We start from the raw sequence: 12,333 nt of genomic DNA, 5'->3' as shown, positions 1-12,333 counted from the left end.
AATGATCATTTTGCAAGAATTAGAAAGATTAAGACAACCATAGAAGGGAAAACATAACAACCTTTGAAGGCTTTGATCCTCATGGGAGGTTGGAAGTTGATGAAGATGGCATTAAGCTCTAAATTAAGAGCTTTCTAGAAGTATCCACCAAGCAAGAGTAGAACCATCAAAACATGGTAGTATACACTTATAATTTGTTGTTCATAAGCCTTTGAAATATATATCAAGTATATGTTCAAAGTTTAAGCAACTAAGAGACTTTGTCTAGCATCAAAATGCAAGAGAATAGAGGAGAAGAAAGGCCTTGAACTTTCGAAATTTGGCAGTGTAACAAATCGTAATTTCAAACCTATGTAATAGTTTAGGTCAAGGTATAGTTCTTTTTATAATAATAAAGAGAAATTTTAGCATAATGTGCATATTTACATAATTGACCCTCAAAAATAAATTATTTAGTAATCTCGATTGGGACGAACCAAGTGATGGAGATTGTAACAAGGTTTCCAAAAACATAAAGAACACTAAAATCCGAGTTATAACGAAGAAGTTATGACCAATCTAAAATCTACGACAAAACCGACAAAACACTGTTCAGTGTAAAAACTGAATTTTTGATAAAAGGCTTTTTAGCCTTAACAATCTAAATGAAAGTTGTAGTTTATGTTAAACCGAGAACTTTCATAAAAAGAACGGAAAAATCTGACTTCGTATGAGGAAGTTATGATTTTTCTAAGTTTCAGTATAGTAGTGTATAGCTAAAAACTCGAAATAAAGATCAAGCGATTTTTAGCCGACACAACCTAAACGAGAATTGAAGGTCTCGTCGGTACTAGTACAATGGTAAAAAGACAGACGAAAACGGACGTCAGATGAAGAAGTTATGAATTTTTAACGGATTCCCGTCCCGGTCTGTTAAAAATAATAATATAAAAATGAAGTCAAAATTAGCCGACGAAGTCTAAACGAAAGTCATAGATTATGATTTTACCTACGCGTGCATATAAAGAACGCCAAAAACGGAGCTCGTATGCGAAAGTTATGATTTTCACAAGTTTGGCACAAAAATAAAGAAAAAATGGGAAAAACCGGGAAATTTCGCATGCCACGTCACCCTCGCACGTGGCAGCTGCTGAGTGGACCGAACCCATGCATGGCACTTCCTGATTGGACCGCAGCTGAGGTCCACTTAGAAGCGAACAGCTTCGCAGGAGATGCCCCGGAGACACCCCTCGCACACGCCTCGAACCCTCCCCTTCGCACGTGTCTCCTTCCCATTGGACCGAGGGTCGGTCCAATCCGAGCCAGCCAGCAGCGAGCCTCCGGTCCGAAGAAGCCCCCTCGCCTCGCCACCTGTCCGACGCGTGTCACATTCGCGCAGCTTCGGGTCCGAACCTTCGGACTATATATAGCATGCGAGGGTTCCGTATTTTTTTACACTTTTTCACCCCAAAAATCATTCTCTTTCACATTTTCCACTCCCCTAAGCTCATATACAACCCCTAAAGCCCCGGTATCAAGTCTCGAACCCTAAGCAAGCCTCGAAGCCTCGAGATTCCTGAGAAGTAACCTCTCTCCTGTTGAAACTCTGCCCAATTTGAGCCGGTTTCTCGACAAATAAACTCCTTTTCGTGAAACGAAACTCTGTCCGGTTCACCATCTATCAAGTAAGTTCATACCCCCGTATTTTCAAAATTTCTACTGTTTTAAGGGGGGGAATACAAGCATAACACAAGAACTTTGTGTTATAAAATCATGATTCAAATCATGATAAAATAACATTAAATTATCTAAAAATACTCAACACATCAAACTCTTTTATAATCTTATATTTTTCCCCAAAATTCATATTTGTATATATATATATATATATATATATATATATATATATATATATATATATATATATATATATATATATATATATGTATATAAATAAGATTTAAAAGGCTTAGGACTGATAACTCATTCTGAGTCCTTTTCCTTGTTTGGATGTGGGCTTAAAGTACCGGTTACTTGTCCGAGTGTCGTTTAAATTTTACTTATATATAAAATTGTGTATATATATATATATATATATATATATATATATATATATATATATATATAATTATAATAGTTATTTCATCAGTTTAACTACCTTTGTAACATGCTGAGCAAGGGATTACATGCAAACATGGTTAAATACACAATCAGGGAGTACATATAAATTATAATAGGTATAATTTATACATAGAACAATAATTCATGATACAAGTATAGTAGAATACACAAGAAACTAGGGTTTTGATACAGAACAAATCAAGGTTTACACTTATCAAATACATGTTTGGAAATACTAATTCAAAGACATACTGTCAATCATTATTTCAGAATGATTGGGTTTTGGTTCAAAGAATATACTGTCAATCATTATTTCAGAATGATTGAGTTTTCAAACTAATATACATGTAACATTTATATGCTTTTTATGAGACACTAGATTCAGGTTGTTTAATTTATTTTAGACAACATAGAAAAGTCCTGACATTATAACCAGAATCTCCAGCCGGGGATCGAAACAAGCGTGTGTAGATCTATATCGGGATTGACAACCCCGCACTCAGGCTGCTAGCTACAGTTAGATGAGTGGCAATTGTTATCACCAGTTTAAATGCCCACAAAGCGTTTGTTTCAGGTCATCAGTCATAGTATGGTTATAATAACTCATTAAAAAGATATTAACAATACGTTAGTGTATAAATAACTAAACGAAAGTACACCTTCAAAGTACTAGTTTACAGAATACAAAATACAAAGATTCAATACAGTTTTCAATAACAGCTGGTGGAGCCAGGCACACTCTCAGTTACAAGTTTTCATAAGTAATATAAATACAAAACATTAATACACAGAGAAGGGTTTTGTGGGAATAAAACTACTTTTCATATACAAACAGAAAATATAGGATTTTCTGGAACATTTTACATATATAAGATACAGAGATACTCTTTCAAACATAAACATTTATGCACTCACTCAACTTTATGTTGATACTCTCTTTTCAAATTACTTGTATTCTCAGGGAAATAATACACAGATACTCCCCGAGCTTTTGAGAAGATGGAGCTTTGTTGAGTCATATCTTCTTTTGTATAACTATATTTTGGTTCAATATACAATGATTGAACACATGTAAATATTTGTATTTTTTTTAAATACAATGGTTGTTTCTACTTTGATTACTATGATGCATGTGTTGTGATACTACAATTCAAGTCCTCCACCCCCAGACGTTTCCGCCGTCTGGTTTGGGGGTGTGACAGATTGGTATCAGAGCATTGTTTATAGTGAACTCAGTATATCAATCAATAAAAGATATACAAACTATAAATACATCGGGGCAAGGAGCTCTGACTACAAGTATACTTTTAAAGATTTAAGTATTTTTATAAGAAGTATACTAACACTCACAAGTAAAGTATCACAGTCATAAGAGCACACTCATACTTACAAGTATAATAACATGAACATAAGAACTTAAAAGTATTTGGATGTTGAGCACTATAATCAAACCTGAGCAGTTATGTAATCATATCTGGAATTAATATAGCCTGATCAACTATATTGATTTGATATATGACCAACATGTGTTTGGGAGTGATAGTAGTGTTGAGACATGTCTAAAACTTACCATACATATTCAGAAGAACTATAGAACAGAATACAAAGATTAAACTACTATGGAGAGTATTTTACTAATCTTATTTCTAAATACAGAACCTATTGCTGCACCCAATTTACCAGGAGACCCCTACAATCCACTAAATGCAGGCTGGATCACAGACTCAGACGAAGAACCCTTTGAGGACAGCGAGTCAAGTGGTACGGATACAGAGCCACAAGTCTGCAACCCTGGGGAGCGTCCCCAGAGGCAAGAGGACGCAGAACCAATACCTGAGTGGGGCCAATACATAAACCATTGGAGTCGACAAGACGGCCAACGCCCTCCATACGGAATGGCACGAGGTTTCTATAACGTATCTAGAGGAGGAACTGCTGACAGAGCTCTTCCAGTTATAGTAAACCGAATAGCCCGGCAGTTCGATCAATCAAGGATGTCGATCAATCGAATCCTAGAGGTGAATGCGGTTACGCAGGCAAACACTGCAGATATCCTTCGTCTTGACGAGATGCAAGATGACACCCAGCACCATACTGAAGCCCTTCAAAGGCAACTTTGTGCTGCTGAATCAGAGATCAGAGAACTGAGGCAGCACCAAGCTGCCCAAGAAAGGCGTTGGAAAGCGCAAGACGAAGCAGAACCTAGCAATCGTCGTAGAAACCGTCGCAAGTAGTGTTCGCACTACTTCTACTTTCTACTTTCTATATCGAATGTGTATACTACTTTCTATGTTATGTACAAATCAAGTATCAATAAAACGATAAGCACTTTACTTCAACAAGAGTTATTATAGTTTTCATAATCATCTTATTCCAAAGTTTTGGATCACATAAACGTTCCAGTGTTATTTTTCATGCTTTCACTACGACCGCGGAAATGTTATTTTTGGTAGGTCGGTTTGATGTCGACACTTTCTCAGTATTGGAGTATATTATAATCCTGCTTTAAGGTCAAGTTTTCTGGACCTTATATACTTAATATACCAATACAGTTGACATGTACATTCATACTTTTTGAAAAATAACCATTCAATTTCATATTATCCTGTTGCAAGTTGTACTTGCAGTGGATTTCTATTTCCAATTCTTTGTAAGATTCATGTTGAATTAAGTGTTTAGTTCAGAGATATCAAATTCATATTCCTTCTTGATATCTCACTATCTTTTTATCTATTTGACTTTTATAGCAAGAGATGCCTCCTCGTAGAAATCCAAGACGTATCAACACCAATGAAGCACCAACGTCACCCCCACCACCACCTCATCAATTCGATCCCGCTATGTTTCAAGCGGCTATCACGACGGCTGTAGCGGCTGCCATGTCTCACGTTCATACTCCTGGTGTTAGTGGGTCGGGAGTCGGTGCACATCCTTCTAACCATGGCGAAAGTCATGGGCATTCGCGAGAATGCACTTATAAGGATTTCTCTAATGCCAAACCCAGAACCTTTAATGGGACTGGGGGAGTTATGGCACTAAGGCAGTGGATAGAAAAGACAGAAGCAATCTTTGAAATTTGCTCCTGTCCTGAGGGTAGCAAGGTTAAATTTGTTGCCTGTACTTTTTCTGATAGGGCTCTAACGTGGTGGAATGGCGACATTAAGTCACTTACTCTAGTTGTGGCTAACTCCATCAGCTGGGAGAGCCTAAAAGCCATGTTAATGCGAGAATACTGCCCGCGAGGGGAGATACAGAAACTGGAGCAAGAACTATGGGCTCTTACAATGGTTGGTTCTGATATATCAACCTATACCAATAGGTTCTGTGATCTGGCAATTCTTTGCCCGGATATGGTTCCTATCGAGAGCAAAAAGATTCAGAGATATATTTGGGGTATGTCGCCCCAAATTCAGTCAAGTGTTTTAGCTTCAAAGCCTATTACTTTTGACAGTGCCAAAGAACTGGCACAATCTCTTATCGACCACGGAGCCCGTCAAAACTCTGTGGTATCTGCTCCACAACAACCCAAGGAGAACAACAACAACAGCAAGAAGAGGGTTTGGAACAAGGGGAAAGGCAAATCTCCTCTGGAACCAGCAAAGAAACAACAAGTAGTGGCAGTCCATGCTACTACTGTACCTGCTACCATACCCGCTACTGTACCTACTGTTGTTCCCAATAATTCTGCACCAACAAAGCCCTATGCTGGTACCCTCCCTAAATGCAACAAGTGTAATTTTCACCACAATGGAAATTGCCGAGACCTACAGTGTCGTAACTGCAACAGGAAAGGGCATACTGCCCGATTCTGTAAAATGCCACCCCAACCACTTAACCAAGCACATGCCGCTGGAGTAGGCCGAGCATGCTACCAATGCGATGATGTGGGGCACTTCATGAAGGATTGCCCAAAAGCTAGAAATGCCGGTGGAGTTGGGAGAATACTAGCCCTGGGTCATGAAGAAGCAGTGGTAGACCCTGCTGTGGTCACGGGTACGTTCCTTCTCAATAATACTTATGCATGCATTCTATTTGATTGTGGTGCTGAGAGGAGCTTCTTGAGCCATAATTTTAAACACCTACTAAATCAAAACTCCCAACCACTCCATGAAACATTTACAGTAGAAATGGCTAACGGGAAATCTGAATCCACCAATGATATATACATAGGATGTATCCTTACCTTGAATGACTTGTCTTTTCCAATAGACCTTATGCCGGTCTCTATCAAAAGTTTTGACATCATAATAGGTATGGATTGGTTGTGCCCCAACCATGCCGACATCCTATGTTATGAAAGAGTTATTCGTTTGAACTTACCAACTAACGAAACTCTTGTTATCTATGGCGACAAACCCGGAACGAACCTTAGGATCATTTCTTGCATCAGGGCACAGAAGTACCTTCGCAAAGAGTACTGTGCTTTCTTAGCTCACGTCGTAGACAAAAAGCAAGAAGTAAAAGATATCGCGAGCATTCCAGAGGTTTGTAACTTTCCCGATATTTTTCCTGATGATCTTCCAGGAGTACCTCCCGAACGACAAGTCGAATTCCGAATCGACTTAATCCCTGGAGCTACCCCTGTAGCCAAATCCCCCTATCGTCTTGCACCTTCTGAAATGCAAGAATTATCCAGCCAACTTAACGAACTCCTTAGTAAAGGTTTCATAAGACCAAGCTTCTCACCTTGGGGAGCACCGGTTTTGTTCGTAAAGAAGAAGGATGGATCATTCCGCATGTGCATAGACTACCGCGAGCTGAATAAACTTACCATCAAGAACCGATACCCTCTACCTCGCATTGACGATCTGTTCGACCAACTTCAAGGTGCGAGCTACTTCTCGAAGATAGACTTAAGATCCGGGTATCACCAATTACGGATTTTGGAGGAAGACATTCCCAAGACCGCGTTTAGAACTCGTTATGGTCATTACGAGTTTATTGTGATGTCATTCGGATTGACGAATGCACCTGCTGTGTTCATGGATCTAATGAACAGAGTGTGTCGTCCATTCCTGGACAAATTCGTCATAGTCTTCATCGACGACATCCTTTTCTATTCAAGAAGCAAAGAAGTACATGGCCAACATCTTCGTCAAATATTACAAACCCTTAGGACCGAAAAACTTTATGCGAAGTTTTCAAAGTGCGAGTTTTGGATTAGGAAGGTTGAATTCCTAGGTCACGTGGTCAGTTCAGAAGGAATACACATGGACCCTTCCAAAATCAAAGCAATTGAAAATTGGCCAGCACCCACGACTCCTACAGAAATCCGACAATTCTTAGGTCTTGCTGGCTACTATCGCAGGTTCATCCAAAATTTCTCCCGAATCGCTAAACCACTTACCACCCTGACGCAAAAGGGTGTAACCTACAACTGGGGAGAGAAGCAAGAAACCGCATTCCAAACGCTCAAAAAAGCCTTGTGCAGTGCACCGATCCTGTCCCTACCCGAAGGGACAGAGGACTTTGTAGTGTACTGTGATGCTTCAAATCAAGGGCTTGGGTGTGTACTTATGCAAAGAGGAAAGGTTATCTCCTACGCCTCACGACAACTTAAGGCGCATGAAGTCAACTATACAACACACGACCTTGAACTAGGAGCGGTGGTGTTTGCTCTGAAGATTTGGAGACATTACCTATATGGCGCGAAATGCACAATATTCACGGACCATAAAAGTCTCCAGCATATCTTCAATCAGAAAGAGCTGAACATGAGACAACGACGATGGGTGGAGCTACTGAACGACTACGAATGTGAAATTCTTTATCACCCTGGTAAAGCAAACGTAGTAGCTGATGCCCTTAGCAGAAAAGAATACTCGGGACGCCGAGTAAAGTCGTTGACCATGACAATCCATTCACATCTGTCCACACAAATCAAAGAAGCTCAACTAGAAGCCTTGAAACCCGAAAAAGTGGCAGGTGAAACCCTGAGAGGAATGGATAAAAACTTCAAAGTCAGGGATAATGGAGTTTATTATTTCATGAACCGGATCTGGACACCAAAGTTCGGTGGTTACAAAGACGTGGTTATGAATGAAGCACACAAAACCCGATACTCCATTCATCCAGGTTCAGACAAGATGTATCTGGTCCTTAAGAAACTATATTGGTGGCCTAACATGAAGGCCGAAATCGCTACCTTTGTGACCAAGTGTCTTACTTGTGCCAAAGTTAAGGTAGAATACCAGAAACCTTCAGGTTTATTACAACAACCTGAAATCCCTGAATGGAAGTGGGAGCGGATTACAATGGATTTCATAACCAAATTACCCAAGACTTCGGGTGGTTATGATACTATTTGGGTAATCGTCGACAGATTAACCAAATCCGCACACTTCTTACCAATAAAAGAAACTGACAAGATGGAGAAACTAACCCGAACTTACCTCACGGATATTGTTAGACTGCATGGTGTACCGATATTTATTATTTCGAACCGAGATAGTAGATTCACCTCTCGTTTCTGGCAGTCTTTACAAAACTCTTTGGGAACTAGGCTGGACATGAGTACAGCCTACCATCCTCAAACCGACGGACAAAGTGAGAGGACGATTCAAACACTAGAAGACATGTTGCGAGCTTGCGTGATAGACTTTGGAAAAACATGGGATATTCACTTACCCCTTGTTGAATTCTCTTATAACAATAGTTATCACACTAGCATTAACGCTGCTCCATTCGAAGCTCTCTACGGCCGCAAGTGCATATCCCCTCTGTGTTGGGCTGAAGTGGGTGACACGCAGCTAGCTAGAGGTCAAACTCCTGACAGTGCTCTCACTGGTCCGGAAATCATTCGAGAAACCACCGAGAAAATCACACAAATTCGGGAGCGACTTAAAGCTTCCAGAGATAGACAGAAAAGCTACGCTGACAAACGAAGAAAACCCTTGGAATTCCAGGTTGGTGACCGCGTCTTGTTAAAGGTCTCACCCTGGAAGGGCATGATACGCTTTGGAAAGCGTGACAAATTGAGTCCAAGGTACATAGGACCCTTCGAAATTCTTGCTAGAATTGGTCATGTAGCTTACAAACTTCGACTACCCCAAGAACTAAATAACATTCATCCTACCTTCCACGTTTCAAACTTGAAAAAGTGTTTATCTGATGAGACTCTTGTGATCCCACTCGAGGAAATCGAGTTAAACGAGAGCCTCAACTTTGTGGAAGAACTCGTAGAGATTCTAGACAGGGAAGTTAAGAAAACCAAACAAAGTCGTATCCCGATAGTGAAGGTTCGCTGGAATGCAAAACGAGGACCTGAATTCACTTGGGAGCGGGAGGATCAAATGAAACAGAAGTATCCACATCTTTTTCTCTAGTCTACCTGAAATACTAATTTCGGGACGAAATTCTCTCTAACGGGGGGATAATGTAACAAATCGTAATTTCAAACCTAAGTAATAGTTTAGGTCAAGGTATAGTTCTTTTTATAATAATAAAGAGAAATTTTAGCATAATGTGCATATTTACATAATTGACCCTCAAAAATAAATTATTTAGTAATCTCGATTGGGACGAACCAAGTGATGGAGATTGTAACAAGGTTTCCAAAAACATAAAGAACACTAAAATCCGAGTTATAACAAAGAAGTTATGACCAATCGAAAATCTACGACAAAACCGACAAAACACTGTTCAGTGTAAAAACTGAATTTTTGATAAAAGGCTTTTTAGCCTTAACAATCTAAATGAAAGTTGTAGTTTATGTTAAACCGAGAACTTTCATAAAAAGAACGGAAAAATCTGACTTCGTATGAGGAAGTTATGATTTTTCTAAGTTTCAGTATAGTAGTGTACAGCTAAAAACTCGAAATAAAGATCAAGCGATTTTCAGCCGACACAACCTAAACGAGAATTGAAGGTCTCGTCGGTACTAGTACAATGGTAAAAAGACAGACGAAAACGGACGTCAGATGAAGAAGTTATGAATTTTTAACGGATTCCCGTCCCGATCTGTTTAAAATAATAATATTAAAAATAAAGTCAAAATTAGCCGACGAAGTCTAAACGAAAGTCGTAGATTATGATTTTACCTACGCCTGCATATAAAGAACGCCAAAAACGGAGCTCGTATGCGAAAGTTATGATTTTCACAAGTTTGGCACAAAAATAAAGAAAAAATGGGAAAAACCGGGAAATTTCGCATGCCACGTCACCCTCGCACGTGGCAGCTGCTGAGTGGACCGAACCCATGCGTGGCACTTCCTGATTGGACCGCAGCTGAGCTCCACTTAGAAGCGAACAGCTTCGCAGGAGATGCCCCGGAGACACCCCTCGCACACGCCTCGGACCCTCCCCTTCGCACGTGTCTCCTTCCCATTGGACCGAGGGTTGGTCCAATCCGAGCCAGCCAGCAGCGAGTCTCCGGTCTGAAGAAGCCCCCTCGCCTCGCCACCTGTCCGACGCGTGTCACCTTCGCGCAGCTTCGGGTCCGAACCTTCGGACTATATATAGCATGCGAGGGTTCCGGATTTTTTTACACTTTTTCACCCCAAAAATCATTCTCTTTCACATTTTCCACTCCCCTAAGCTCATATACAACCCCTAAAGCCCCGGTATCAAGTCTCGAACCCTAAGCAAGCCTCGAAGCCTCGAGATTCCCGAGAAGTAACCTCTCTCCTGTCGAAACTCTGCCCAATTTGAGCCGGTTTCTCGACAAATAAACTCCTTTTCGTGAAACGAAACTCTGTCCGGTTCACCATCTATCAAGTAAGTTCATACCCCCGTATTTTCAAATTTTCTACTGTTTTAAGGGGGGGGGGGGAATACAAGCATAACACAAGAACTTTTTGTTATAAAATCATGATTCAAATCATGATAAAATAACATTAAATTATCTAAAACTACTCAACACATCAAACTCTTTTATAATCTTATATTTTTCCCCAAAATTCATATTTGTATATATATATATATATATATATATATATATATATATATATATATATATATATATATATATATATATATATATAAATAAGATTTAAAAGGCTTAGGACTGATAACTCATTCTGAGTCCTTTTCCTTATTTGGATGTGGGCTTAAAGTACCGGTTACTTGTCCGAGTGTCGTTTAAATTTTACTTATATATATATATATATATATATATATATATATATATATATATATATATATATATATATATATATATATATATATATAATAGTTATTTCATCAGTTTAACTACCTTTGTAACATGCTGAGCAAAGGATTACATGCAAACATGGTTAAATACACAATCAGGGAGTACATATAAATTATAATAGGTATAATTTATACATAGAACAATAATTCATGATACAAGTATAGTAGAATACACAAGAAACTAGGGTTTTGATACAGAACAAATCAAGGTTTACACTTATCAAATACATGTTTGGAAATACTAATTCAAATACATACTGTCAATCATTATTTCAGAATGATTGGGTTTTGGTTCAAAGAATATACTGTCAATCATTATTTCAGAATGATTGAGTTTTCAAACTAATATACATGTAACGTTTATATGCTTTTTATGAGACACTAGATTCAGGTTGTTTAATTCATTTTAGACAACATAGAAAAGTCCTGACATTATAACCAGAATCTCCAGCCGGGGATCGAAACAAGCGTGTGTAGATCTATATCGGGATTGACAACCCCGCACTCAGGCTGCTAGCTACAGTTAGATGAGTGGCAATTGTTATCACCAGTTTAAACGCCCACAAAGCGTTTGTTTCAGGCCATCAGTCATAGTATGGTTATAATAACTCATTAAAAAGATATTAACAATACGTTAGTGTATAAATAACTAAACGAAAGTACACCTTCAAAGTACTAGTTTACAGAATACAAAATACAAAGATTCAATACAGTTTTCAATAACAGCTGGTGGAGCCAGGCACACTCTCAGTTACAAGTTTTCATAAGTAATACAAATACAAAACATTAATACACAGAGAAAGGTTTTGTGGGAATAAAACTACTTTTCATATACAAATAGAAAATATAGGATTTTCTGGAACATTTTACATATATAAGATATAGAGATACTCTTTCAAACATAAACATTTATGCACTCACTCAACTTTATGTTGATACTCTCTTTTCAAATTACTTGTATTCTCAGGGAAATAATACATAGGTACTCCTCGAGCTTTTGTGAAGATGGAGCTTTGTTGAGTCATATCTTCTTTTGTATAACTATATTTTGGTTCAATATACAATGATTGAACACATGTAAAT

Source organism: Lactuca virosa, chromosome 4, assembly GCF_052849685.1.
Source record: "Lactuca virosa cultivar CGN04683 chromosome 4, Lactuca_virosa_CGN04683_v6, whole genome shotgun sequence".
Taxonomy (NCBI): domain Eukaryota; kingdom Viridiplantae; phylum Streptophyta; class Magnoliopsida; order Asterales; family Asteraceae; genus Lactuca; species Lactuca virosa.
The sequence above is the reverse complement of the archived record's forward strand: the minus strand, read 5'-3'. Positions refer to the sequence as shown.